Source organism: Phoca vitulina, unplaced genomic scaffold, assembly GCF_004348235.1.
Source record: "Phoca vitulina isolate PV1807 unplaced genomic scaffold, GSC_HSeal_1.0 scaffold7, whole genome shotgun sequence".
NCBI lineage: Eukaryota > Metazoa > Chordata > Mammalia > Carnivora > Phocidae > Phoca > Phoca vitulina.
In genome coordinates, this window is record NW_022589710.1 from 13,939,358 (window position 1) to 13,966,316 (window position 26,959).

Genomic DNA, 26,959 nt, shown 5'->3' on the forward strand with positions numbered 1-26,959 from the left:
ATCTAGTTTCTTACTTTAATATTGTACTCTCCAAATTTGGATCCAGATCTCTAATGCTGCCACATCCCATGTCCTCTATTTTGAACTTGCCATTCATTCAATATTCCCATTGGGTTTGAATACTGTATTGGCTCTTTAATAGCTTAGTGACTCTCTGAGATTCAATTTTCATCTTCTACTAAAATATAGATAAAAATTCTAACCTCACAAGATTTTCTTTTAACATGATACGTGCTATATGCAACCTGCCCACAGTGCCTGGCACCTAATTTCTGTTTGATAAATGCTAACTACTATACCACCCACTTATGATGGTCTAAATCTACTTACATGACTCTTAATCTCCCTCTAGTCTCATATTCTCTCTTCCCTGATCAAATTGAGAAATGTCGTTTTCTACAATAGTTAGGATCACGATAATAGAGGGTGACAAGGAGAGAGTTGAAATATTATTTCACACCATTGTAAAAGCTTCCAAGTTAATCCTGAGTGATAATGGCAGGCTCTGAAATGGTCCCCAATCAAATTCTACCACTTGGAGGTACAGCAGCAGGTTGCTGTTGGGAGGTAGGGGGTTGACTTGAAGGAAAAGTGAAATAATGAGGAATCCAAAATTGAACTCTGAAAAATCATTGAGTCAAAGCGGAATCAGACTTCCTCCAGGGCAATTGCTTGTACTTTAAACTTCAGTTGTTAAAAATGTAATATCTGAAGGTGATTGGTGATTATTTACTGTACTACTTTCATAGGGAAAACCTGAAATGAAGAACAGTCATAATTTTTCAGTCAAATTTTTCAGTTTGTCAGGATGAATATTCTATGAAACGGTGCATTGTTTAGAGTACATGACATTCACTATCATGAGATTATAGTATTAAATGGTGCTCTAGTCACCTAAACTCACTAACAGTTGTCATAACCATATCATCCACCAATATCATTAATCAAGAGGGGCATGAGAGAGTGCTCAGTGCCACATAAAGTTGTACACACACTGGTATAGTCAAACATACATGCAGCCTTCATATTATAAGTATTGGAAAAGCTAAAAAATTACATTCTAATTTTATAATACTTCAGATAATTTTTATTCTTAAATATAAAGCATGGATAGTGATGGTGGTAGTGATGATGATGGCGATGAGAGAATCCATTGCTATTTTAACTGGGTACCTGAAGCACTTTCTACCTCCTTCTCTTAGAGCACATAACACATGATTGTAGTTAATTTATTTCTGTGCCCGTCTCTTTCACTAAATTGTGAGCCCTTTGATGGTAGACTGTATGCCATCCATCTTTTCTTGGTGCTAGACATTTGCCTGACATATAATGGACACTCATATATTTGATGGATTGAATTTTGTTAAAGGATAGAAAGAAAGAACTCCATCATATCATTTTAGGTTTACTGGGCTCAGGGCACTATACTAAATCTTATGTTTAGGTAAAGCAGTTTAGACACAGTCCCTAACTGCATGCTTCTTACAGTGGGCTGATTTAGAGAATTTGAGGGCTATTTCCTATTAGGCATCCTCCTTAACGCTTACTCATGATTTTAAGCTTGAGAAAATTGACTGTAACCTCATCATAAAACCAGCTATAGTATCCAGATTTCTTCCAAAACATGTATCAACTTGTATACAGTCTCATGAGAATTTGGTTTCTAGACATACTTTTATAGACCAAATGTTCACTGTGTTAGAGAATTTAGTCATCCCATTTGATATTCTGGTAGGGGCGGGGAACTGGTCGTGGGGAGGACCGTCATTAAATTGTGTACCAATTCTATACTTTAATTACACAAGCTAAGAGAAAGTGAAGTTAAAAGCTATACATTGTCTTAAATTATTTGTAAAGTCATGTCTGTTAAATGTTAGAAAATATCGTGATATACTACAGAGAACTCTCAAATCATCTTAGTCATTTTTGCTATTTGCTATGAAAAAACACAAGCAAGTCAATTAAATGGCAGATTGCTAGGATTTTAAAAGGACGTAGGCTTTAGTTTTATATGGCTTTTGAAATCTCGGGCATCAAAAATAATTTAAAAATATCATGAACTATAAAAAAGTAATTGATTTTACTCAATTCCAAGTGTCAAATTATGAACAGTGGCAGGCTATTCATGAATGTAGGCATCCAGCAGCAAATATGCATAGTTGGCAACATTTCCCCCAAAGACAGCTCAATAATGGCCTCTATGTTAATCAACACAAAACTATCTGAAGTGTGGTAAGGATCTTCTAGAAGTAGTTTTGCATTTTAAAATTCTAATAACTTAGTTTACATGTATATTAGAGGGGAAAACCTATAAAAGACAGCTAAAAGCAATTACTTTAAAGTTCAGGACCACTGTATTATATACCTGTATACAAAATATTTTCATTTCCAGTCTGGAGACTAACAACAATAACAACAAAATGGCTGACGCAAATCCCAAGTCTATCAGAATATCAGCTCTCAGGAAAAAAAAAAAAGAAGAAATTACAAAACCAAATTACAGCCTTTTATTAGATTTTTAAAGTAATAATTTAAAACTACCGCAGACTTATTTTTTAAAATAGGGTTTAACAGAGGTAGAGTTAAAGAGAAGTAGGAATAAAGGTGAAAAATGATAGAATTAGCTTATGGATATCACCATGTTTAGGTTGTTGTTACAGAAACATGTTATTACTTAAATACAAACAAACATCTAAACGTTTGTCTGTCTTATTTCCCTCCCTTTAAGGTTAGACTTTAAGCTCTGGAATGGCAAGTGTATATATACATATAGTTATATATATATATATATACATATATACATATATATATAGTTTTATATATATAAATTGTTTTATATACACACGATTTTTTTTCAAATTTCCAAGGCTGTGTTGGTATATCCTTAGGGCCATTTGCTGAACTGGACTGTGGTAGAGCAAGCCCTCTGCAGTTTTATAAGAAAAGAACTGTGGTCACAAATGAATACTTTCAGTTTCATCCACACACTGAAATAAAGCTGCATCAGTTATGTTATATTTATAGGTGAAGGACAATGATAAAGCAGAGAGGATGCTTAAAACTACTTGTGGGTTATATGAAGAGGAAATGTGATTCTGTTGCTCATCAACAGGTTAGTCTTCACTTATTTATTTATTCATTCTTCTCTATCTCCTGAACCTTTATGTGGTGTAGCATGTCCTGTGTTTCTTGGAACAAGATCTTCAGCATGAGAGAGCTGCTTTTCAGTAGCTAGTGAATTGCTCATTTCAGCTGAATGAAAACAAACAAGTCGCAAACAAATGGAAAGATATCCATGTTTATGGATTGGAAAACTTGATATTGTTAAGATGTCAGTGATACCTAGATTCAATGCAGTATCTATCAAAATTGCAAGGACTTTAAAAAAAAAATCCATCCTACAATTCATATGGAATCTCAAGGGACTCTAAATTGCCAAAACAATCTTGAAAAAGAAGTAGAAAAATTGAAAATCTCACATTTCCTGATTTTAAAACTTATGACAAAGCTACGGTAGTCAAAACAGTGTGGTACCGGCAAAAAGATAGACATAGAAGCAAATTGAATAGAATAGACAGCCCAGAAATAAGCCTTCACATATATGGTCAAATGATTTCTGACAAGGGTGCTAAAGACCAGTCAATGAGGAGAAATATTCTTTCAACAAATGGTGATGGGAACTGTATAACTACATGCAAAAGAATGAATTTGGGTCTTTGACTTATACCATATACAAACATTACAATGCATTAAAAACTATAGAACTGTTAGTAGAAGATATGGGGGAATGCTTCATGACATTGGATTTTGCAGTGATTTCTTGAATATGACCCTAAAAGCACAGGCAACCAAAGAAAAATAGTAAGTTGGATTCATCAAAATTAAAAAACTTTGTGTATCAAATTACAATATTGGCAGAGTGAAGAGACAACCTACATAATGGGAGAAAATATTTACAAAGAATATACCTGTCTGATAAGGGATTAATATTCAGAATATATAAAGAGTTACAACGCAACAACAAAATACTAACAGCCCTATTGAAAATGGATGAAGTACTGAATAGATATTTCTCCAAAGAAGATATACAGATGACCACTAAGTACAAGAAAAGATGTTCAACGTTGCTAATCACTAGGGAAATGCAAATCAAAAGCATGAGATACTGTTTCACACTGATTTTGATATCAGGTTAGTATCAAACCGAAACAAAACAGGGGATAACAAAAGTTGTTGAGGATGTGAAAAAGTCAGAGCCCTTGTGCATCACTGGAAGGAATGTAAAATGGTGCCACAGCTACGGAAAACAGTATGATGGTTCCTAAAAAAATTAAACATATAATTATCGTAAGATTCAACAATTCAACTAAGTACATACCAAAAGTAATCGAAGGCAGAGAATTGGACAGATATTTGTACATCAATGTTTATAGCAGCATTATTTATGATAGCCAAATGTGGAGATAATTCAAATATCCATCGATGGGTGAGTGGATAAACAAAATGTGGTATATACATGCAATGAAATATTATTCAACCTTAAAAGGAAGTGAAATTCTTTTTTTTTTTTTTTTTTAAGATTTTATTTATTTATTTGAGACAGAGAGAATGAGAGAGAGAGAGCACATGAGAGGGGAGAGGGTCAGAGGGAGAAGCAGGCTCCTTGCTGAGCAGGGAGCCCGATGCGGGACTCGATCCAGGGACTCCAGGATCATGACCTGAGCCGAAGGCAGTCGCTTAACCAACTGAGCCACCCAGGCGCCCAGGAAGTGAAATTCTTACTCACACTACAACATGGATGAACATTGAAGATATTGGGCTAAGTGAAGGGAGTCAGACATTAAGTACAAATAGTGTGTGATTCCACCCACAGGAGGCACCTGCAGTAGTCACGGAGACAGAAAGTACAATGGGGGCTGCCAGAGGCTGTGGGGAGGGCAGAACGGGAGTTATTGTTTGGTGGGTACGGAAATTCAGCTTGAGGAAACCAAGTCCTGGAGCCGGTTGGTGGTGATGATGGCGCAACAATGTGAATGTACTTGATGCCATTGAACTGCATGGTTAAAATGGTAAATTTTATTATTCTTGTATTTTACCAAAACAAACACACAAACCGTCTATAGGTTAATGAGTGAAATAAAGATTTAAAATCACATGGAGCTCCTCAGAAGACTCCACAACACCAACTGAAAAGGCAAGTCATTGTTCAGATTCTATCATTTTATCAATGAATAAGGAGGTTTTGTCACTGACAGACAGCATTTCACAGGTTTGACTTGAAACACCAGGCTGTCAATTTAAATACAAAAGCCCCATTCTAATGTGTATACAATAATGCTGCTGAAGAAAAGAGAAATCAAGAAGAGCTTATTTTTTTCTCTCCTATTTTAGTTGCATGCAATTTTCAGAGCTCTTACATATTCCCATGAGATTTGCCTTTGAATTCATGCATTTACATCTATACTCTTCTTGCATGTTATTTTAAGAAAACAAAGCTGTTGCTGGGACCTAAAAAAAAAAAAGACAGATGCCACCAGAAAAGATTTTTTCAAGGGAAGAAAACTGGTTCTTATTGAAGGGTAAATTGTGCATGCAACCCAGCGCACAGTTGGAAAACTTTGGGTACCACTAATCTCAACCATTAATACTTTGACAGTTTCCTCTCTTAATGAGCTAACCTGTAGACTCTGAGGTGACTTAATTAAACAGAATAGAATGTTTGTCTAGTATATGTTATGAAATTAGATCCTAGTAAACATTTGCAACAGTGCCCACTTCTGCAAAAATATAAAGGAAACTGTAGAAAGATCAGTCTATGAGCACAAATATCTTTTCTTAGCAACCCAGCATTGAACTGGAAGGCGAAAAAGAGCTTGCCTGAAATGAGAGCAAAGACAGACTTTGCCTAAGCTAAGGTTTGGGATTCCATGCCATTGGACAAATGCACCATTGCTCTATGGTTCAATGCAAGTCTGTTTTTCTCCTACGTGCAATCTCACTGTGGCTACTTTTAAAAGAATAAACCATTAGAGAGGAAATGGTTTATTCCATCCTTGATTTTTATTTTAATTAAGTGTATAATTTTATGTGAGTGTTTGTTTTGCTTTTCATTTCCTCTTTGATATTCCTAGCTATTTTTAATTAAATTATGTGATGGGTAGAAAAGTCTCTCTATGTACGTATTCTTGTGCATTGTGGCATGGAGAGACACTGGAGTTACATAGATCTTTTATTAAATTCTTTTCAGGGGTAAAAAAGTTTTGTTTTTAAAAGCAATAATGACCCTTAAAAACCCTCAAATCCTGAGGGGGAGAAAATACAATTTTGAGAATATTCTTTGTTTTCTGGAAAGAAATTCATAAAGTAAGTCACTATCAATTATTCAGAAAAGCAGGGATATCTGGGTCGCTCAGTTGGTTGGTTAAGTGGCTGCCTTCAGCTCAGGTCATGATCCCAGGGTCCTGGGATCGAGTCCCTCATCGGGCTCCTTGCTATGCAGGGAGTCTGCTTCTCCCTCTGCCTGCCACTCCCCGCTGCCTGTGCTTGCTCTCTGTCTCTCTCTCCCTCTCTGACAAATAAATAAATAAAATCTTAAAAAAAAATACTAAATAAATAGAAAAGCATTTCTCAATTTTTCTTAATGTATCAGAAAAAACTTGAAAAATCTTTGTATCCAAGCACCTACAAATCTTGAAAAAAGCTGATATCCTGGCCCCACCCTAAATGTGAACCAGCATCTATGGGTTCCTGACATTCATAGCTTTAGTAATTTCTCTAGTGATTCTGATGCACACCAAAGCCTTGAAACTATAGATTTAGGGTGTCTGACATTGTAAAAGACAGGTAGTTAACATCATTGTGCAGTTTTCCCACTCTAAACCTGAATGGAGTTTTTCAGGTCCCCACTTTTTTTTATTGACATCAGTTAGCATTACCTGTATTGATCAAATTTCATGAATGTAAAAATACCAATTAGTGAGCTATTGAAACTACTTAGAGAAATTATAAAGGCATTTTATATTTTCAATTAGAAGTTGTGGACCGCTTGGTCTCTACCTGAAGCAGGTACAACTATTTATTTTCAATGGTAGAGAAATCGACTACATGATATGGTAAATGGGGAACCTTCCATATGCAGATCCTAAGAGCTTTTTGATGAGCCTAAGTAAAGAGGGGACCTCTCGGTTATGAATATTTTCTTGAGGCAGGTTGAAAATTTCTGGCAACATCTAAACTATTGAATTTCCAGAGATTAATGAGGACTTTTGTGGCAAATGGGAAGCATAGGATCTAAACTTTATCTTATGCTATCCATGGTGAAGACATAGCTTTTTCTTTAAACTAAGACTGTTTCCACCTAAGCACATATGAAATTAAATCTGCTTCTAATTTCATTCTCTCTATACCCTTAAGTCTTGCTCGGTAAGTAGTTACAACGTTGCAAGGCTATGTTTGGAAAACAGGCATCTCTACCATAACAGATTTATAATGGGAAAAGTAGTATGTTAGCACACAAAACTCAAACCCTAAAAAAAAAAAGTAAGGCAAGTTTATTTCCCATTTTCCAAACAAGGCCTATGGCAGAGTCTTAATGTAAAGAAAACCTAGAAAGTATTTTCAGAAACAGAACTATTTTATTTTTCCAATGTTAAAAATCACAAAATCAAAGCTATTGCATTCTTTACCTTTGCTTTTCTAGTTATAAAATGTTTGCAAGATGCCAAAGTTGGGCTCTATCTTTTCTTTTCTTTTTTCTTTTAAGATTTTTATTTATTTATTTGACAGAGAGAGACACAGCAAGAGAGGGAACACAAGCAGGGGCAGTGGGAGAGGAAGAAGCAGGCTCCCCATTGAGCAGTGAGCCTGATGCAGGGCTTGATCCCAGGACCCTGAGATCATGACCTGAGCCGAAGGCAGACACTTAATGACTGAGCCATCCAGGCACCCTAGGACTCTTTCTTTTTGTTTGTGTTTTGTTGTTTTGTTTTTTGCACTGTGCATGGGCTAAGTTCAGCATCATGGTACTTCTGAGACAGCAGTGTTCATTTTACGGTAGTGATAACAACAGCTGGATCCTCTAGAAACCGCCTTCAACATTAATGCATTCCTTTTTGCTTCGGTTAGCATTTTGATTCTTTAGTGACTCCAGGTCTGAAGGTGGCCGAGTTGGGGCACATTGCTGACTCCACCCAATAGAGCAGATTAGGACTATAAATCTCAGGCCTAGACTGCCTACAGACATCCTTTGTTTAGGTATTTTCTTTCTTGCTATTGCAGATAGACAGGCACTCTAGGTTCCTTTATGCTCTGGGGAAATTACGTGTGTGTTTGAAAGACATTGTCACTCTGGATTTACATTCACTTCTTATCAAAGCATTTTTTTTCCCCAGATTTTAAACATCCTTCAACTCTTCACTAGAGAAATTCATTATTTTGATGAAATCAAATGGAAGGTGTGATCCTTAGACTCCACACTTTCCATCTAGTAAAGAACAAATAAACAAGAAGCCGGAAGTCCAGAGTAGTTTTCTCATATGGACTTGGTTAAAATAGATGCTAGATTAACATGGGATCTCACTGTTCTGCTAGTAAGAGATTAAGCAGTTAAGTATAGATTACTAGAAATATCTCCTCTCTTCTAGCACAGTATTATTTTATTGTATGTACATGAAAAATGATCTTTTTGTTGGACTACTTTATACTGTATCGGGCTGTTTTATATTATATTAGGTAAGTTCCTTAGAAATTGTTCTTTCTTATGCTTTTCTTTCTTTCACATCTCATTTTCAAATACCCTAGCTTTGTGAGCATATCTGTGTGTGTGTGTGTGTGTGTATGTGTTTGACTCTGATTTCTATAATTATTGGAGAGATGTTTCCTTCAATTTAGGGATACCATACACCATGAGTGTCAACATTTTATCTAACACTAAAAGTCAAGTTCAAAAATATGTAGTTCCCAAAATCTTCGCTCAGTCAAATGGTTAGGTAAGGAGAAAGTTTTCTAAACATATTGAACAGAATATATATTTGACAATAAAATAAACTCTCAAGAAATGTTTTCAACATTATTATTTAAAACCTGAGTTATTTAGTCTTTGACTCCAAATGTTACTCAGCTTCAATTTTCTTCCAAACTTGGAAATTTCATTGTCATCTATAGGGCTTGGCTGAATCTTTTGTCTCCCAGTATTATCTGTGAATAGGCACAAGCTTATCTTTAAGCAAAATAAAAACACTCTGCATCTAAGGAGTTGAGAAGTATTATAATCTCAGTTTTACAAACTGGAAAAATGTTTCTTGAGATTTATAGGCAGAGGTATAGCTTGGGTGGGGCTCAGGTCTTTAGCTGTGTAGCCCAGGGAAATTTCACACCATCCTCTACTCCAGTGGTTCCAGGAAACATTAAAATAGGTATATTTGGGGAATCAAACTAAGATTGAGAAGTTTTTCTTTTCCAAGTAAACTCATTTGACAGTATTGTCCACCATCTGCTGTCACCTTATTTCATTAAAGCAAGTGAATTTAATGTCAAAAACACAGGAAGGACATAATCTCAAAATAAATGGCAGTTCTTACATTGAATAAATTCAGTGCTATGAACAACGAACTCTATTGCTTTTGCTCTTCCCACTCTCCTGGAGATGGAACTGCTGTTCGGTCCTCAGCTCTGAGATGTGGTGTGGTTTTGGAAAGAGTGTGGTATTTTTGACACCATACTGTCTTGAGGCAAAATCTTTGTTTTTTCCATTGAGTAGCTAAATGGCCAAGTATAGACCAACTTAACTATTCTGAAATTCTGCTTCTTTGCTTCTCAAAAAAGAAGTAATAAATCTAGCTCCTGGTTAAACTGTTCTGAATAAAAGAATATTTAAAATATCTAGAACTTTGGCATGAAAAAATGAAGCCTAGAAAACTTTACAGCATTGCTTGTATTTCCAAAGAGAATAAAACAGAATGTGGAAACCAAATAATTTGAATTCCATCAATAGAGGAACATTTGTCTATATGATGGTACACACGTACTATGGAAAATTATGTAGTTATTAAAAAGAATGTATTGACCTAGAGAAATGTCAATAATTTACTTTTCGGTGGAAAAAGCAAGTTGCAAAGTAATGTGTGTAATATAATTCCATTATGTAAGAAGCATTGAGACAAACCGTATGCATGCATTTATGTTTGGAATACTTATATGAACACAGAGAAAATTAGAGAAAGATATATTTACTTACTACATTAACTTTATATATTCATTCAGGGTGTTCTCAGCAAGGTGTTTCCTGATGCCACTACTCAAAATTGTTCACCTAACCCCAGACCCCTGTCTTAGCCCCTTTTATCCCCTTCCCTGTTCTATTTTTGTCCAGAGAACTTAGCATCTCTGATATAATATTCATTTTACTTATTTGGTTTTGAATTGCTTGTCTTCCTTCACTAGAATGTAAGCTCCAGGAAAGCAGATTTTTGTCTGTTTAGTTCACACACCAAAAAAACCCCCACACCACCTATGTCATAAAAGGGCCTGATGAAGAGAGAACAGTCAGTAAATATTTATTAAATCAATACATAACAAAACCGTTGTGGTTGATGATCTTAGAAAAAGAGGGAGGTGGGGGGATAGTGAGGATACAGTAGAACTTATTTTATACATCTGACTGTGTTTGCATGGTGTAAGAGGTACAAATTATTTTTGAAATCTAAGAGAACAATATAATAATTTACTAAAGTGCAGAACACCTAGTATATTTCCTGGCATTATTTGACAATCAATGAATGACTGTTCCTTTCCTCCGTCCCAAACTCCTCCTCACCCCTTTTCTGCAACACATATGCTTCTCCCTCTATGCTCAGGAAAGAATTTTCTTTGTCTTTTACAATTTAGTGTGAATTTAAAATAACCTGTTAACTTTCTCAGGGTTGTTTGCATTTAACTGTATAGCAAATTTCTTTTGTTTTCCTCTGGCAAAGAAGATAGAAAGCAATGACAAAATGGATCTCAGGGGCAGGCTGGGGGTGGAGGTGAATTTTGTTTACAGGGTAGCAAAGTGAGAGAGAGGAAAAGAGGGAGGCATGAGGAGGTGAGGGAGGAAAAGGTGATTGTAGCCTGGGGACTGTAGATGCCAGGGCTGGACCCAAAACAAGCAGAGAAAGGGGGAGCACTGAGGAAGGATTGTTACTAAGGGCAAGGAGACTGATGCGGAGAAATGAAAGAAAATAGAAGGTTCCTGATGCCTATTCTTAAGACCTCCTGGCTATCACAGCGCCACGGTCTAAAAGGTTTGTGTGGTCACCTAGTGCACTGCCCTCAAGTAACAGATGAGGAAACTGAGACCTCAGAAACTCATCCTCCTCGCTCTTGCACTGGCATTTCAAACACCGGTTCTACCCATGGGGAGTGCCAAGCACCATTCCTTCTTCCCAGGGGAACAGGTGTGCGGTTTTCAGAGCTGGGAGCAATGCATAGCTCTAAGCCCCTGAACTGCTGAGGAAGCAGCCACACCTCTTGGGTAACTAGCATTTTAATGATCTGAATCTACCGGAGAAATATAAGTGGTATGTGAAATACTCTCTTCTGATAAAAGAACTGAAACATGACTGCAGAACCAGAAGGTGCTGTTAGGTCTGAATGGAGAGATCCTGAAGCGCATCCCACAGAATGTCGTATCCCGGGCAAGGTTTATGGACTTGAACCTGAGTCAAGTGATCAGTAGGGAATAATCTCAGTATGGTATTAAAAGGACTTTCACACGTCTCCACTTCCTTATCCACTTGAATAGATTGTCTTGTGACTGAATCCCGCTGACCGAATCCCAATTTCTTACCAACGTGAAGTTTTGGAGCTTTTGTGCTTTAACACTTAAACCTATTTGTATTCTTTTGTGGGCCACGTGAATGCCGGTCTGAAAAGAATAGGTACCTTAAAAATTATGTCCTCTAAGCCTTTCCCACCAAGCTGAAAAGGAAACGAACGTCGAGATCTGTTCTATAGGATAATAAATTTGATTAGCAGAAAATGCTCGTGGGTGAGACCATTGGGAGAGGAAGCTGCAATATATTGTGGCTGGTGAGGCAGAGCTGAATGTCAGCACTTGATTGCAAAGCAGGAGGCCATTATCCACTGGCAGCAATTGCCGCGGTGACTTTGTTTGTTTTATAACAAATTATTGAAGCAGTGGGAGGGCAGTGCGCTGGGCAGCAAAGTGCAGCCTCTGCCAGGGGCTCTTTCCGACCCCCCGGGGCACCGCCGCTTCACTCAGCCTGCCTTTGTGGGCTGGGGTGAGTCCGAGAACATGGAAGGGGTCTGAGCCCAGTGTGGGGCACCTCTAGGCTTCAAATCACACATGTCTGGATGTGTGGGGATCAGGCATAGACTGCCAAGTCGTATTCCTTTGCCAGTAGCTGGTTGTGAGATCCCGAGCAAAGTCAGCTGACTGAATCTATTGGGCAACCATGAGAAAGAGCCTTGCAGACATCCCACCTCAGGGAGAAGGATGGACTCAGGGTCCCAGCCACTGAAATCCATCACAGGGCTACTAACACAGACCCATCCCTGGGAGACAAAGGGACACCTTGGTGACTTCGGCTCAAGGAACTCCCTGGGTGACCATTCTTAGCTCAAGGACTCCCTGATGACCTTGGGGAACTTTCTTAGACCCTACTGAGCTCTGGGATGCTTTCTCCCTCTCTCCTTCACCCAAGGGCAGATTTGACTCATGGTCTGATGGCTCTTCCAACATCCCATCTCTCCTCCTACTTCCTCTCATGCATGCATCTTCCCTGATAAGATCCTTCAAGTTTTAATCCCAACTAGGTATCTGTCTCTTGGAGACCCCAGACAAACACAGTTTCATTTTCCTCGTTTTTAAAATAGGAAATATTCCTTCATGCCTTCCTTGCAGAAGTGTTATAAAGATTAAATGAGTCAATGTGTGAGGAAGGATAAAAACAATGCCTGGCATTAGCAGGTGAACATATAAATAGTAGCTGTTCTGTTAAGCTGCATGTGGGTTGAGCCACAGCCCAGAAGCTGATGGGAATCTGTGTTCACAGCAGGTAGAAGAGCTGAGACCGTAGCAGAGGGCATGTTCCCCCACCGACCTCATGTACTCTGAAATATAGAGAAGTGAAACACACATCTGACACATTTCTAGTATTCTGGGAAGTTGGGTCTTTTTTTTTTTTTTTTTTCCCAGGATGATCTAGAAATATCCAAGAGAGGTTAAAATATCTTCTATGAAGCCTGAAAGAGGGGATTAGTTCTCTGGCCCTTTGAACCTTGGAATTCCATTGAACACATCCTCTCTCCCAATGATACCTGAATTTAAGTCATACTTCTAGTTGTGTTTCCTGTTAAAGCAATCAGTGAACAAGTGGAGGAAATTGGAGGAGAGGCTTTGCTGTGCATAGACTGGGTGTTTGGTAGCATAGGCTACCTTCCAGCTGCTTGTCCTACTAATATAAGCAATGCAAAGCTGTCCTGCACTCAGCCTGGCACAGGGGGCGGGGAATCTTGTTTTTATCGGATTTATTCCAGACACCTGGTAGCCATGGAAATCTATATTTAATTAAGGAAAAGTAATCAAACTTAAATGTGTGAGTTATCTCTGAAACACAAATATATGAGGACTATATATCAAAGGCTACATTTTTCAGGCAAACAGACATTTTCAAAAGGGCAACTGGCAAAAAACGGAACCAAAGTGTTGGTGACCAGCCATGTTAATAGGATCATATCCAGTATCAGGAACATTTTCAAAGTCATCTCTTACCAGCAGTTCTGAAGGGGGATGGATTTTTGAAAGGACAGTTATATTATGAGTATAGTTATGCTTTTAAGTCTACACTAAAGCCTTCCGTATTGAAGTCTACTCTACGTACCTTCCTCCCCCAGCTGTTTAGCTTTCCTTTACCTCAACTTTGCTGCTTTGAAAGCATAATTTTCACTAGAAACACGTTTAATGCTATTGTTCTCACAATCCAAGTGTTTTTCAAATCTCTTTGCTTTTGACCTTGGACCCATCCTAGTCTCTGTTTATGCGTGCGCCCTCCTAGCAGGATGTTAATATAAATGCTCTGCGCGCCCAGGTGGGGAGCAGCTCTTTGCATAACTGTCTTCGAGCCAGATGGTCCGGTGACTTAGTACTCAGTCTAAACGTGCCAGAAACTTTAAACCCAGTTATACATTCATTAGGAAAAGATTCACAGATGCTGGTTCTTAATATTCATTTTAATTCTAATTTGGAAACTAACTGCAATTTTTTTCCAAAGGCAAGAGCTTTGGGCCACTCGTGTGGAAATGTGAAGACTCACAGGAGCCCTGGGAGGGACTGTGGTCACCTCTTCCCCTTATGGATGGGCACACCAACGTGCTGGGAACATAGCCAGGTGGGTCTCAGAGCTGGCTGATGTCCTCAGGGCTCATTCTGGCCGTCCTAGAGTCTGGTCAGCTGGCTTGCATGGCTTCAGAGGAACTTCCTGTCTGGAGCTGCACAGTGGGGCCATCCTGTAGGATGTGGAAGCTGAGAATTCCAGAGCTGCCAGGGAGCTTTTAGCTTCATCCACCCAGTTCTCGCAGGTGGAAACAAAGTAGGCCTAATGAAATTAATGCCTTTCCTGAGGTCTCACAACAAGATTAGAAGTATCTCTGAGGTTTCACAGACTCAGAAAGGTGAAGCCAAGAATGAAGTCCACTGCTCCGGGGTAGAGTGTTCATCACAGACCAGGCTGCCTTCCTAGTCTGTCATATGCCAGTGAAATTAATTTTTGGAATCATTTTTTATCAATATTTAATTGAATCAATACTGAATTTAGTGATAATACTTAATTCCTTCAGTTAATAATTAGACCAATACTTAATTTCTTTTTTTTTAAAGATTTTATTTATTTATTTGACAGAGAGAGACACAGCGAGAGAGGGAACACAAGCAGGAGGAGCTGCAGAGGGAGAAGCAGGCTCCCCGCTGAGCAGGGAGCCCGATGCGGGGCTCGATCCCAGGACCCTGAGATCATGACCTGAGCCGAAGGCAGACGCTTAACGGCTGAGCCACCCAGGCGCCCCAATACTTAATTTTAAATATAGTAATATTTGAATTTTGGTGGGGGCAGAATATGTGCGTTATTTTCCCCTCCCTTTCTAGGTGCTCTTTCTGGTTGCAAAGATTTCTAATTAGTTTCTAAACCAGAAAGAAATCAGATTCTCCTATGAGGAAGACCTTTGTACTGTAAAGGTTCGTTGGAGAGGACATTTTCATAACAAGAATCATTCTCCTGGCTTTGAAGCTTTTAGGTTCAGTTGTGCTTGGCCCAAAGTGGCTGGAAGAGTTGGATGAGTTGGACTTTACAATCCATCTTGTGTCTCCTGGCACTTATCTGACTGTATCCTTGGAACGAGAGAACTCAGCAAGACATTTTTGGTTGTTTATCGAAGCTTTGCAAATATTTCATAATGTATGCATGCGTGACCATGTATATGTATCTAGCTAACATTTACTGAGTACTTTACTATGTACTAGGCACGGAGCTAAGTACTTCACATTGTCTGCCTCACCCTGGGGCAGGGGTATTATTATCTCCATTTAATGGATGAAGAAACTGAGGCCTTTGAGAAGTTAGGTGACTTACCTGAAGTCCCATAGCTAGTTAGTGGCAGAACCGGTCTTCTAAGTCCTAAACCTGTATTCTCAAGCTGAGTGCTCTGCTGCTCTCTTGATGAAGGAGGTACAGCCTGTCTTATATCCAGGCCTGGAGTTCTCAGAGGAAGTGTTCCAACTTCTAAATCATTAAAAATCACTTAATCTTCCATAAAGCAAGCAAGTGCCCCCATTCTGCTGTCTGCTGTGTCCAGGCTCTGGAAACCATAAAAAGAAAAGACAAGATAAGAATTCAATTTTTTTTAAAGATTTTATTTATTTATTTGACAGAGAGTAGGAGAGAGGGTGAGAGAGAGCAGAAGCAGGGGGAGCAGCAGAGGGAGAAGCAGACTCCCCACTGAGCAGGGAGCCTGATGCGGGGCTCCATCCCAGGACCTCGGGATCATGACCTGAGCCGAAGGCACGCACTTCACCGACTGAGCCACTCAGGCACCCTGATAAGAATTTAATTCCTGCCCAGAGCCAACTGCTTCTGTATTTCACCTGTTTTCTGGGAGCAGAGGAGCTTTAAGAAAGGTATTCTTCTCACAAAAAAACATAACACTGAACTGAGGGGGAACCTAGTTTTCCCCTTTACCCCAGTCTAACCTCTCTTAAAAAATGATGGATGAGCCTTTATAGTTATGAGCTGTCCCTTCTCACATCTTGAATCTTCCCATGTAGAAAAACAACCTTCTAAACTGATGTTCCATTAGTTAAGGTCTCCAGAGAGCAATATTATTCATTTTATTTTGTTTGGATTTAGATACAGTTGGTGATTAGGGAAATAATTTACTGAGAAATGAACCTGTGACAGAGAGAAGAAGAAACGGGCATGTACTGGTATTCTTTTTGCAGATGATTCTAAAAATTGCCTCATTGGTTTCTGCTGTACTATAGGTTAGTACAATTTTGTTTGGTAAGATTAAGTTAAATTTTTTTTTTTGTATTTACAAAACTATAATACTACTCTTTATTGTGTATTTTAAAGTAGGCCTACATGGTCTGTTGTGAAATGTAAGTATGGCTCCATAATAGAAATGCTCATTAAATATTAATATCAAAGTAATAAAGAAAAGATATATTAATATTGATAACTGCTAAAAAAAAGCATTTAGTAAGATTGAACACTCATTCCTAATAAAAATCATTGGAAAGAAGAGAAAGACCCTTAGCATTAAACACAGACACACACAATTTCAAAACTTAGCATCAAATATATTTCATAGTAAAACATGAAAAGAATTCCACTGAAGTGAGCCCAACACTAGGCCGCTCACTGTCAATGCTGTTATATAACTTAGCCTGAAGCTTTGAAAAAAGTAAAAAAGTAATCATAGACATACTGTGTTTGGTTTATAAGTTAGTGAGAGTGACAGCGTTTTTCTTGGTCTTGGTCTATTTTGCAAATGCACCCGTTTATTCAGGGCCTGTGGAGGGAGAGGAGACTGGAGGCATCATCCGATCTGGTGGTAGGGATCTGCGCTCACCATTCACAGCCTTGCCGGGGCCCCTGACAGCTGCTGGGCAGCAAGGTGGCTGTGCCTGTCATTTTGGTTTACTGTGACAGACTTGGCACTTCTGCTTCTTCAGGTCAGATTAGAAACCCAGGTTTATCTTCTCTATTAATAAAGTTATTGATCCCACATCAATGTCTCAGCCAGTCCCAACTACAGCACACTCTCGGCGCAGCGTTGGCAATGAGATCTAAGGTTCTTCGTGCAGTCTAGCAGAGAAGTGATACAGAAGACTGGGTGCTCATACAAGTTCCCTAGAAACCGGCTGTCGGGGTCCAAATCTTGGCTCTGCCAGTTACCAGCCGGGGGACTCGGGGCTTGTTACGTAACCTCTCCGTGCTTCAAAGTCTTTGTCGATAAAATGGAAATGACAACATTAATAGCATCTCCTTTCTAGTGAGAGCTAGAAAGCTCTAATGAGCTCAGTCAAGTGCTATGAAGTGTTTGCCACTCCTAAAGCTGTTGTAAAATGTGACCCGGGCAGGTAATGTGGTGCATCTGAGTATGAGGCATAAACACTTCCTCATACAACCTCTATAAACAACGCTCACTGCTGACCATCCTTTTTTTCTTTTAAGATTTTATTTATTTATTTGAGAGAGAGAGAAAGAGAGGGTGTGCACACATGAGTTGGGGGGAGGGGCAGGCAGAGGCAAGCAGACTCCCCACTGAGCGGGGAGCTCCAGGCGGGACTCGATCCCAGGACCCTGGGATCAGGACCTGAGCAGAAGGCAGACGCTTAGCGGACTGAGCCACCCAGGCGCCCCTGACCATCCTGACCGTATCAGGAGTCAGGTCAAGATACTCCTTTACACTATGTTATGGCCACAAGGGATGTTAAAAATCGTATAATCTGAAAGTTTCATTTCACAGACAAGGAAGCTATAATCTAGAGAGGTGAAGCCACTTGCCCAAGCTCACAAAGTTAATTGGTAGCCAGCTCAGAGCAAATACGTCTTTGGTTATATTAATGAACAGACAATCTGAATGTTATTTTATTCCTGCAATGAAGTTTATGCTCATAAAACAACAATAATAATGAATAATAAAACCATACAATCTTACTAGGCTATTTCTCTTGTGGGAGAGTTGAAAGGGACGTTTTCTAATTCTAAATTTCTTGGAATATGTAAACAAAAGAAATAATGACATGCCATTTTTGGATTTTCTTTACCACTTATTTCTTTAAAGTTCTTAAAACTATGAATGCAAAATGGAATAGTCCTCTTATACACATGTCCCTGGGTCTCACACAAGGTCAAACTCATTTAATATTTGATGAATGTTGAAGGGAAGGTCACTCTGTCACCTACAGTTCATGACATAAAGGTTAAATCCAGTGTCCCAAATTTCAGAACAGGAAAATAACCCAAAATTCTTTAGTAACAATCCTTCCCAACCATTGTTTCCCAAGACTCTATGTTGTTCCATGTCACACTCAATTTGCTTCTATAATCATTATTTTTATTTCCATCCTTATTCTCCACTTTGGAAATTAAGATGCTGAATTCCAGCAGAGGTTTCTTTTTAAATGTTTTATTAAACACCAGGGGCTAGATTCTAACTGGTATATAAAATGGTCTTAAATAGAAGTTGTTTTAATGCTCGTAGCTACATTCAGTTTTAAGGGGCAGGAACTACTAGCTTTCTGTGAGAGGTCCACCATTTATTATTTGTTAATTATAAAACTGGCTAAAGTAGGAAATTGGAAGCCAGATCTTTTGAAAGCCGGATGATCAGTTGTTGTTATTTTGTATTGAAATTGCAAAACATACTAGTCTAGCTCCCTGATTCCCTTGAGGAAATAATTTTAAAACCGTCACCACAACCTGATGACAGCCTTGTCAGAAAAAAACCTTTTACTTACTCAGTGATGCCTGAAATCTACAATTAAAGAGTCATTCTTTAGGTCAATGTGTTCAGAGTTTGGTGAATTTTCAGAGTCACCTGAGTTCCTTGACCCCATCCGAGTTCTGCTCAATCAGAATCTTCAAGAGAGGGGTTTAGGAGTGTGTATTTTTCACAAGGATTCCAGATGTTTCTGGGAGTTTACTATGTTTGAAAAGCTCTGTTTTGCTTTAAGATTTATGTTCTCTTATTAATGGGCATCTCTGGCAAACTCAAGAAATTTAGCTCTTCGGTGAGTTGTTTGCATCTGAACCTATGTGATCCTATCCAAGCATGATTCTGCAGCAAGAGCTGGGAGTAATATTACTGACGAAGAAAGAAGAGTATGGAAAGAGGGAAGACAAGTCTCCACAATAGGGCCCAACAGTGGGCCTTGGACCCATTCTTGATGTCAGGTGGGTCGGAGGAAACTAAACTCTATCCTGGGGAATATGCTCTGGGTTCCTTCTCCAGAACTCAGCCTTGTGTTACTTTCTGAAGTAAAAAGTACTGGATTGTTTAAAGTCGGCATATTTTGTTGGAGTTTATGGTAAAATAAATAGCTTCTTTTTGGAAACAGCTTCTTTTTGGAAAAGGATAAGAGAATAAACTAATTTTTATGTATGTTTAAGTGCACTGAGGATGTGAAAACCTGACTGCTCAGGTAAGTTATGCTCTAAAGGTTGTTTTTTTTTCTTGTTTTTTTTTTTTTTTTCAAAAAAATAATATCACAGTGCAAAATAGTTTCTAGTGCATTGTTTTCTAAATTTGCTTGACATTATATGTTGAAATCCAAAGCATATGCTTCCTTTTAGTGATTTTGGCAATCCAGGGTCCTGGCTCCCTTTAGACTAGGTCTAGGACATATGAGCGAACTTCTTAACACTGGAATGAGAGAATAAAGATCATACTAGAAAATCTAGCACAGCCTTCTGTAGTGACAAACAAACGGACAGACAATCTAACAAACAGTAAGCATCTGTGTCCATGTCGGCACTACCACGAGAATATCTCATCATATTTGGACTTTTCATAATATGAAAAAACCAGAATTACTTGTACATGATGGGTAAGAGGTCCTTTTTGAAATGACTTGTGCTGTATTTTTAAAAAATTATGATGCAGGCACGGGTTTATTTAATTTTAGATAATTATATCTAAATCTAAAAACTTGAAACTTCACAAAATGATTAATGCAGGTGCAGGCCTTCTCATCCAATATAACTTTTCTTTAAATTATAAAGAATGGAAAATGTCTTTTTAATTTTTAATTCTCTCTTTATCTTATGACTTGTACTTCTCCTTGAATATATAAGATATTAAATAATATCAAACTACACAGCTGAATGATAAATCAAAACCAAGACAATATGACCTAAGACATAACATAACCTAATTGACCTAAGACAATATGATAAAGAATAAATAGGTAAGTGGGTGAATAGATGGATGGATTTCAAGCAGAAAAGACACACAATCTCTTTCACATTTCATCAGTATTACTGTACTGTTGGTGCAGAAAATGGACTCAAAAAGAGGTCAGAAGACCAATAAAAAATGACTTGGTAAAGAAGGAACAGTGTCCTCCTAAAATTCATGTCATGAAAAGCATTCTGAGCAAGAGGACCTGTGGTGACCTCATTGATGGGCAACCTTAATCTGTACCCTAGAGGTGTGAGACCAGTGTTTGTATTTTACGATGACTACCAGGCTCTGTGAGTTCATGCAGCAAATTAGTGTTGTCTAAAGGATTTTCATACAGGTTTCTCTGAGTCCAAAATCACAACACGCACGTTATGCACACGTTAGTGTATTTTCATGTCCTACATACATCACATGGTATTCTAATTAAACCATGGAAATGAGTAAAGCTGTTAATATTAGTAACTTACACATTATTACACGAACCCATTGCAAATAAGAATGATGTGACCAAATGTCAACATTTTACTGAAAATTAGTAAGATCCTTCAACATAAACAATGAAAATCATCAAAGCAAGCACTGATCTTAATCTGAACTTGGCAGTTATTTGTATTAACCATAGTTAATATTAAGTAAAAATATGTTGGAATGTCTAAGGTAACATAAATAATGTATGTCGAGAGATTTTTCTCTGGGAGCAAAATTAAAAGTGAAAGCCTGTCATTAGATCTGAATCTTCTAATGTCGAAGTTATTTAAGAAAAATAATATTCATGTTCTGAGGGAGTAGCTGGGAAACATCTACTGCATCATTGATTTCCTTGCTCTATAAAATTATGTGAGTACATGCCCTTTACTGAGCAGATTTATATTATGGTAATATCATTATTTTTGTCATGAATATAATTATTCAAAGCTAGTCTTCCAGTCATGACTAATTTTGTACTATGGTGACTCACATGTCTCACCATTAAATAAGGAAACATACTTTTAGATTTTTAAATATAACTAAAGCTAAAGATTTGCATAGTTAAATTTTAGTTATATTTCTGTTTACTGAGGTATGTTGAATTAAACATTATAAGTACAATTTATGAACTGCTTTGGCGTTATTTAAGTGTGACAATTGATAGCGCCAGAGGTCTCTGTGCTGTGTTTACCCTCAGGTTTATTTTCACCTGAAGTCTCCCCTCTGCTGCTAAAGCGCCAACATCATGACTCAGTCACACAGACTGGTCTCAAAACCAGGTAATATGTTTTGTAATTCTAATAAAAGTGAGCCCTTTGGACTGATCTTTCTTGCCCCAAGAATCAAGGGTGTACCAGAAGTGCCCAAAGAGACACCGATTTCCGTTCTAGGGGAAACTGCCTCAAATGGCAGGGATTTCCTATGAATCTGTGAGAATGAAGGATCTCAATTTCTTGCAGCCTCTCTGAAAAAGCAGAATAAATTTTATTGACTTCTGTACCCCAAAAGGTAAGACAGAATGGAGATGGATCATTAAGGAGCCCACACTAGTTAATGACTGCGGGTCATTTAGCAACATCTCAAGTCTATAGGTAGGAAGAGGGGGCTGAGTCAGGCTCCAAGGTTCTGAGGGCTAAGAAGCCTACTTGCTATGGAACATCAATGGGCAAACCAAGAAATGAACTGAAGAGTCTTACACCACAGAAAATGACCAGCATTTCTTCCCTCTGTTATATAATTATATTTCATCACATGGACTTGGGTAAAATCCCAGCTCTGCCACTTGCTTATAACAAGTGACTCAAATACTCATGTATAAAATAGAAGTAAAAATAATGCCTGCCTATCTCACAAGGTCCGTTGGGTTCTGTCTGACATGGAAGCTACACAAAAGAAATGTTCCATTAATGCTAGCTTCCATAGCTAACACAGAAATAATATTTCACCAGAAAAGCAAGCCATTCTCATGCCTCATTTTGGTTTAAATTTCAGAAGGGTTTTGTGATTCATAAAAGGTGATGAGCTTGTAATAAAAATTTTGGACTATATTGGAGTTGTGCAATGATCTCCAAAGCAGGAACTTTTTTTTTTGGAATGGGTATAAGACAGTTGCCAAACTACTCTGGTGAATGATTTTATCGGTAAAATTAGGAGTATTATGATTATTTGCTTAAATCCATTTTGAATAACATTGCTTCATTGTACTGCTACTATATATTTAGAATAGGGATAAGGCTTTACATGTAGAAATTATTAAATAGGGAAATAGCAATTTGACATCTGCGGGTGGCTCTGCGGTTACAGGTTAGGATTTTGCCCCCTTTCAAAGACTCATAATGGGATCCACTGTTCAATTGCTCCATCCATTCCACTCCATTTTGGAATCACTGCCTATGGACTGCTTAATCATCCCCCAAAACTCTTGTTGGCTCAACCAAGAAATAGGAAGCCCTCTTGTGGAAGAGTGATAAGGGCTCTTAGAGATGGTGCAGTTTTGTCCAACCGTCCAATACACTGACATTGAACGAGAGACTTATTCAAAATCAGACAGAGACTTAGTGGGCAAGGCTGAGGCTAGGTCTCAGGTATCTTAACCGTTAGTCCAGCGAATGTCTGCCGCAGATATCCCAAAGCTTCTTGTGTGTGTGTGTGTGTGTGTATGTGTGTGTGAGACTGTTCAATATTTATTATTGTCTACTATATTTTTCTCCAGGCTTTTAAGTTACATCTTTTTTAAGTTTGAGTTCCTCAAATCTTTCTATGATTTGTGTCATTTATTAGTTTATTCATTAAATAAATGTTTATTAAGTGCCAACTGGTCCAGACATTGTTCTATATGTTATTGTCCTATATAATGAGTAAAACAGACAAAAATCGATGCTGTCAAGGACTGTATATTCTAGTGGAGTGAGATAATAAACAATGCACCAAAAAGTTACATGGTGCATTGTTACATGGGTCTGAGTGCTAGAGACCCAAGTAAAGCAAGAAGGGAGAGTAGAGAACCATGGTGAGAAGTTGGGGATGGAATTCTAAGTAACTTGGCCAGGTACAGACTCACTGAGAAGGTGACACTTGGGTGAACACCTGAAGAAGAGGAGGGAGTGAGCCATGTGGATATCTGGGACATGTGAGTTCCAGGAAGAGGGAATGGCAACAGCAAAGGTCCTGGGGCTGGAATGTACTTGATGTATTTGAAGGTAGCAGGGTCCATGTGGCTGGAAGAGAGTAAGTCAGAGAAGAGGCAGAGGGCAATGGAGTCAGGTGATGGACGAGAAGACCAAATTTTGGGAAGATTTGAAAGGCTATTCAAAAGATTTTGGTTTTTACTCAGAGTGAGATGGGGAGCCACTGGAGGGTTATGAGCAGACACACGACAGAACCTGACTTGTTTTAACATGACCCCTTTTGGACCCTACATGGAGAATAGACTAGAACAACAGGGCAGAAGCAGGGAGACCAGTAAGGAAACTGGAAATGGTGGTGTGAGCCAGAATGCTAAGACTGATAAGTGGTTAACTGACTGGTTAACTTACGATGGATTAGATTTATAAAAAAAGAGAAGAGCCAAAAGTCTTAGCTGGATTAACTAGAGGACTGGTGGACTGATGTGGCAGGTTGTTCTACCGTTTACCAACTATTTTCGTTTCCTTCAATGTAGAGTCCCTTCCTGTGGGAGAATACTGCACTTATGTCTGATTGAAACTGGGAGGCAATATGACTTGTTTGACCAATAATAAGTGAGCAGGAGCTTTGAGAGCTAGCATTTGGTGTGCTGGGTCAGTTTTTCTTCAGCTACAAAGCCAGCAATGCTCCAGCTAAAGTCTGCTCTCTGCTAGTTTGGCTTCTGGAGCAAAGCTAATGTGGATTATATCTGAAGAGATATACTGATGATATGTAGTAAGAAACAAAACTTTGTTGTTGGAAGCCAGTCAAGTTCAGGTTGCAGCATCACCCAGCATAGCCTAATAGAAATGTAGCTGGCATTCACTGAAGTGAAACGTCCGCTAGAAGCGCAGGTTTTAGGTGTGTATGGAGTTACCAGGAGTTCAGTTTGGTGAGTGAGATTTGAGATGCTTTTTATTTTTTTATTTTTTTATTTTATTTTTTATTTTTAATTTTTTTTTAAAGATTTTATTTATTTATTTGACACAGAGAGACATAGCGAGAGAGGGAACACAAGCAGGGGGAGTGGGAGAGGGAGAGCAGGCTTCCCGCCGAGGAGGGAGCCCGATGTGGGACTCGATCCCAGGACCCTGGGATCATGACCTGAGCCGAAGGCAGACGCTTAACGACTGAGCCACCCAGGCGCCCCTCGAGATGCTTTTTAGATAGCTAAGTGCAACTGTTAAGTAGCTAATCGGATGTAAGGGGCTGAAGTTCAAGGGCAAAGTACAGGCTACAGATAGACATTTGGGTGTCATCAGCTGAAGATTGAACAGAATTACTAGTGGCATGAATGAATAGGTAGGAAGTCCAGGAACTGAGTATTCCCACCACTAACAAATGAGACTGAGAAGTGGAGCTAGTAAGGTAGGAGGATGCCCAGGATGTGAGGTATACTGGAAACAAAGTGAACAAAGTATTGCAGGAATGATCATTTGTGTCCCAGGGTACTGGTAAATCCATTGGAGTCAGGACTAGGAATTGACCTTGGGATGCAGCTGCTCCTGGCACGATATCCCATAGCTTCTTGTTTAGTGTGTCCAGGATAAAGGATGTCAACCCTCACCCAGATATGCAACCCTGCATGATCATCACTTCATTTAAGTGCTGAGAATATGGTCCTCTAATCTTTAATCCTTGTAGGGTAGAGGGAAAGTTACTCTAGCAGTACTCGTAGAGGTAATCTCTGATCACCTACTCCTCTCACTTATTCTCTCTTATCATCCAGGAACTTCTTTTCCCACCATCACAAAACATTCCCCTGCCCTCCTGCCATAGACTATGCTTTCAGCCTGACATCCTCTCCCAATTTCACTTCTTCCCTCCTTCTACTGCCCCTTCTTCTCTACCTTGCCTTAATACCTATTGGTGGCCAAGGAAAATACATGATTTGAGAGATGGGCATTGGAAGGAAACTGGGAAAGATTAAGGAAGAAAAAACCTCTCTAATGTACCATCTCTGAAAAATACTCATCAAGGAGCATTAGAAGGTCTGGCTGTTCTGTGTGTAATAAATGGTCTCACCCCATCCTTCCAGTCTTTGTCATTCTCCCCCGCATGACAGTGCTTCTTCTCTTCTCCCCTCAGATCCCCTCCCCATAGTGCCCCTGTTCCAGGTTAGTGGAACACAGCCAATAACTTGAACCTTCAGGAATGTGCAAGGCCACTGTCTGGAACAGACCTTGTCTCACATTGTGAAGGAGATATGCACCAGGCATCCCAATGTGCAAGTGAGAATCCGTTTTTATCTAACACATTGTTACGTATGAGTGCTCAGCACTTGATCAAGCCATAAGATGATTAAGTCCCTAATGAAGGCATCAGCCCAGCTGTGGCACAAAAATGAAAAGAAACCATCTTTCCTTTGGATATACTTATCTAAAATGTTTGCAGTCATAAAATTTAGAGGGTTATTTTGATTGTTAAAAGTAGATAAATTTCATGTCATTTAAAAAAAGCAACATTATTGTGAACCTGTGTAAGGGGATCATAATGTTGGCAGTACTTAGGTCCTTAGTGGGATTCATCTATACCACACTTTAAAATTTTTTCTGTGGGTAGACCTGTGGACCAAACCCATGTAAAACATTATCTAATTGGGAAAAATTTATTCTGAGCTCTAATGAATCAATTTATAAATTTTCTAATGTATCATTTTATAAATTAAAAAGTTAAAGACTACCTTTAATCTATACAATGTATTATCTTTTCATTTCAAATGACTTGAGATTACTCAAAGGCCAATTGGTAAGAAATTCTTTTTCTTATATAACATTTATTGTTGCTGTACAAGTATTTAAGTATCTTTAGAACTGTATTGTTCTTATCCAAAAAGCCACTAGTCCCTTTTCTAAATTATGCTTTAAGCATTTAATTTAAAAGTAACAGCTAAATTTTAATGGTTTTGTTTTGAAAATGATTCTCTGACATAATTGGAAATTTGTGTTGCTGTAAATCCATGGTTAGGAACGAGTAGCTTATATAAAGTTCTGTTTTCCTGTCAAATTCTTCCATTGGCCTAAGTGACATGGAATCACTTTTCAGTCACGAGTGTCCTCAGATCCTAAGAAAAGGTCCAGAGGGCAGAACTTTCTTGGCTCAGGAATACTGCAGAGTGATGCAGGTATGAGCCAAGGTGCAGGATGATGGTGAAAAGCCACTTCTATCTGCTCCTTCAACCCACTTAGAGAGAACTGCCAGCAAACTTCAAGTTTCAAAAAAGGTCTCATAAATTTCCAGCAGTGAATCAGTAAGGCAGGAAAATGGTAGAATCTGATAGTCACATAGTCACATTGATTACATGGAAGCAAATGTCATTAATTAATAGAACTAATTATTTTTAAGGTTTGGGCCTCAAGCTCCCATT

The 26,959-nt window shown here is 38.6% G+C and overlaps 1 long non-coding RNA gene across 1 annotated transcript in view; it reads left to right on the top strand.

Annotated features, from left to right (window-relative positions):
* LOC116632912 overlaps positions 1-14,931 on the top strand; it is a 69,388-nt gene extending 54,457 nt beyond the window's left edge. Inside the window, exons 4-5 of the long non-coding RNA XR_004299529.1 lie at positions 14,271-14,387; positions 14,898-14,931. This is a non-coding gene — a long non-coding RNA (uncharacterized LOC116632912). The remainder of the gene's footprint in view (positions 1-14,270; positions 14,388-14,897) is intronic.
* Positions 14,932-26,959: the final 12,028 nt, after the last annotated feature.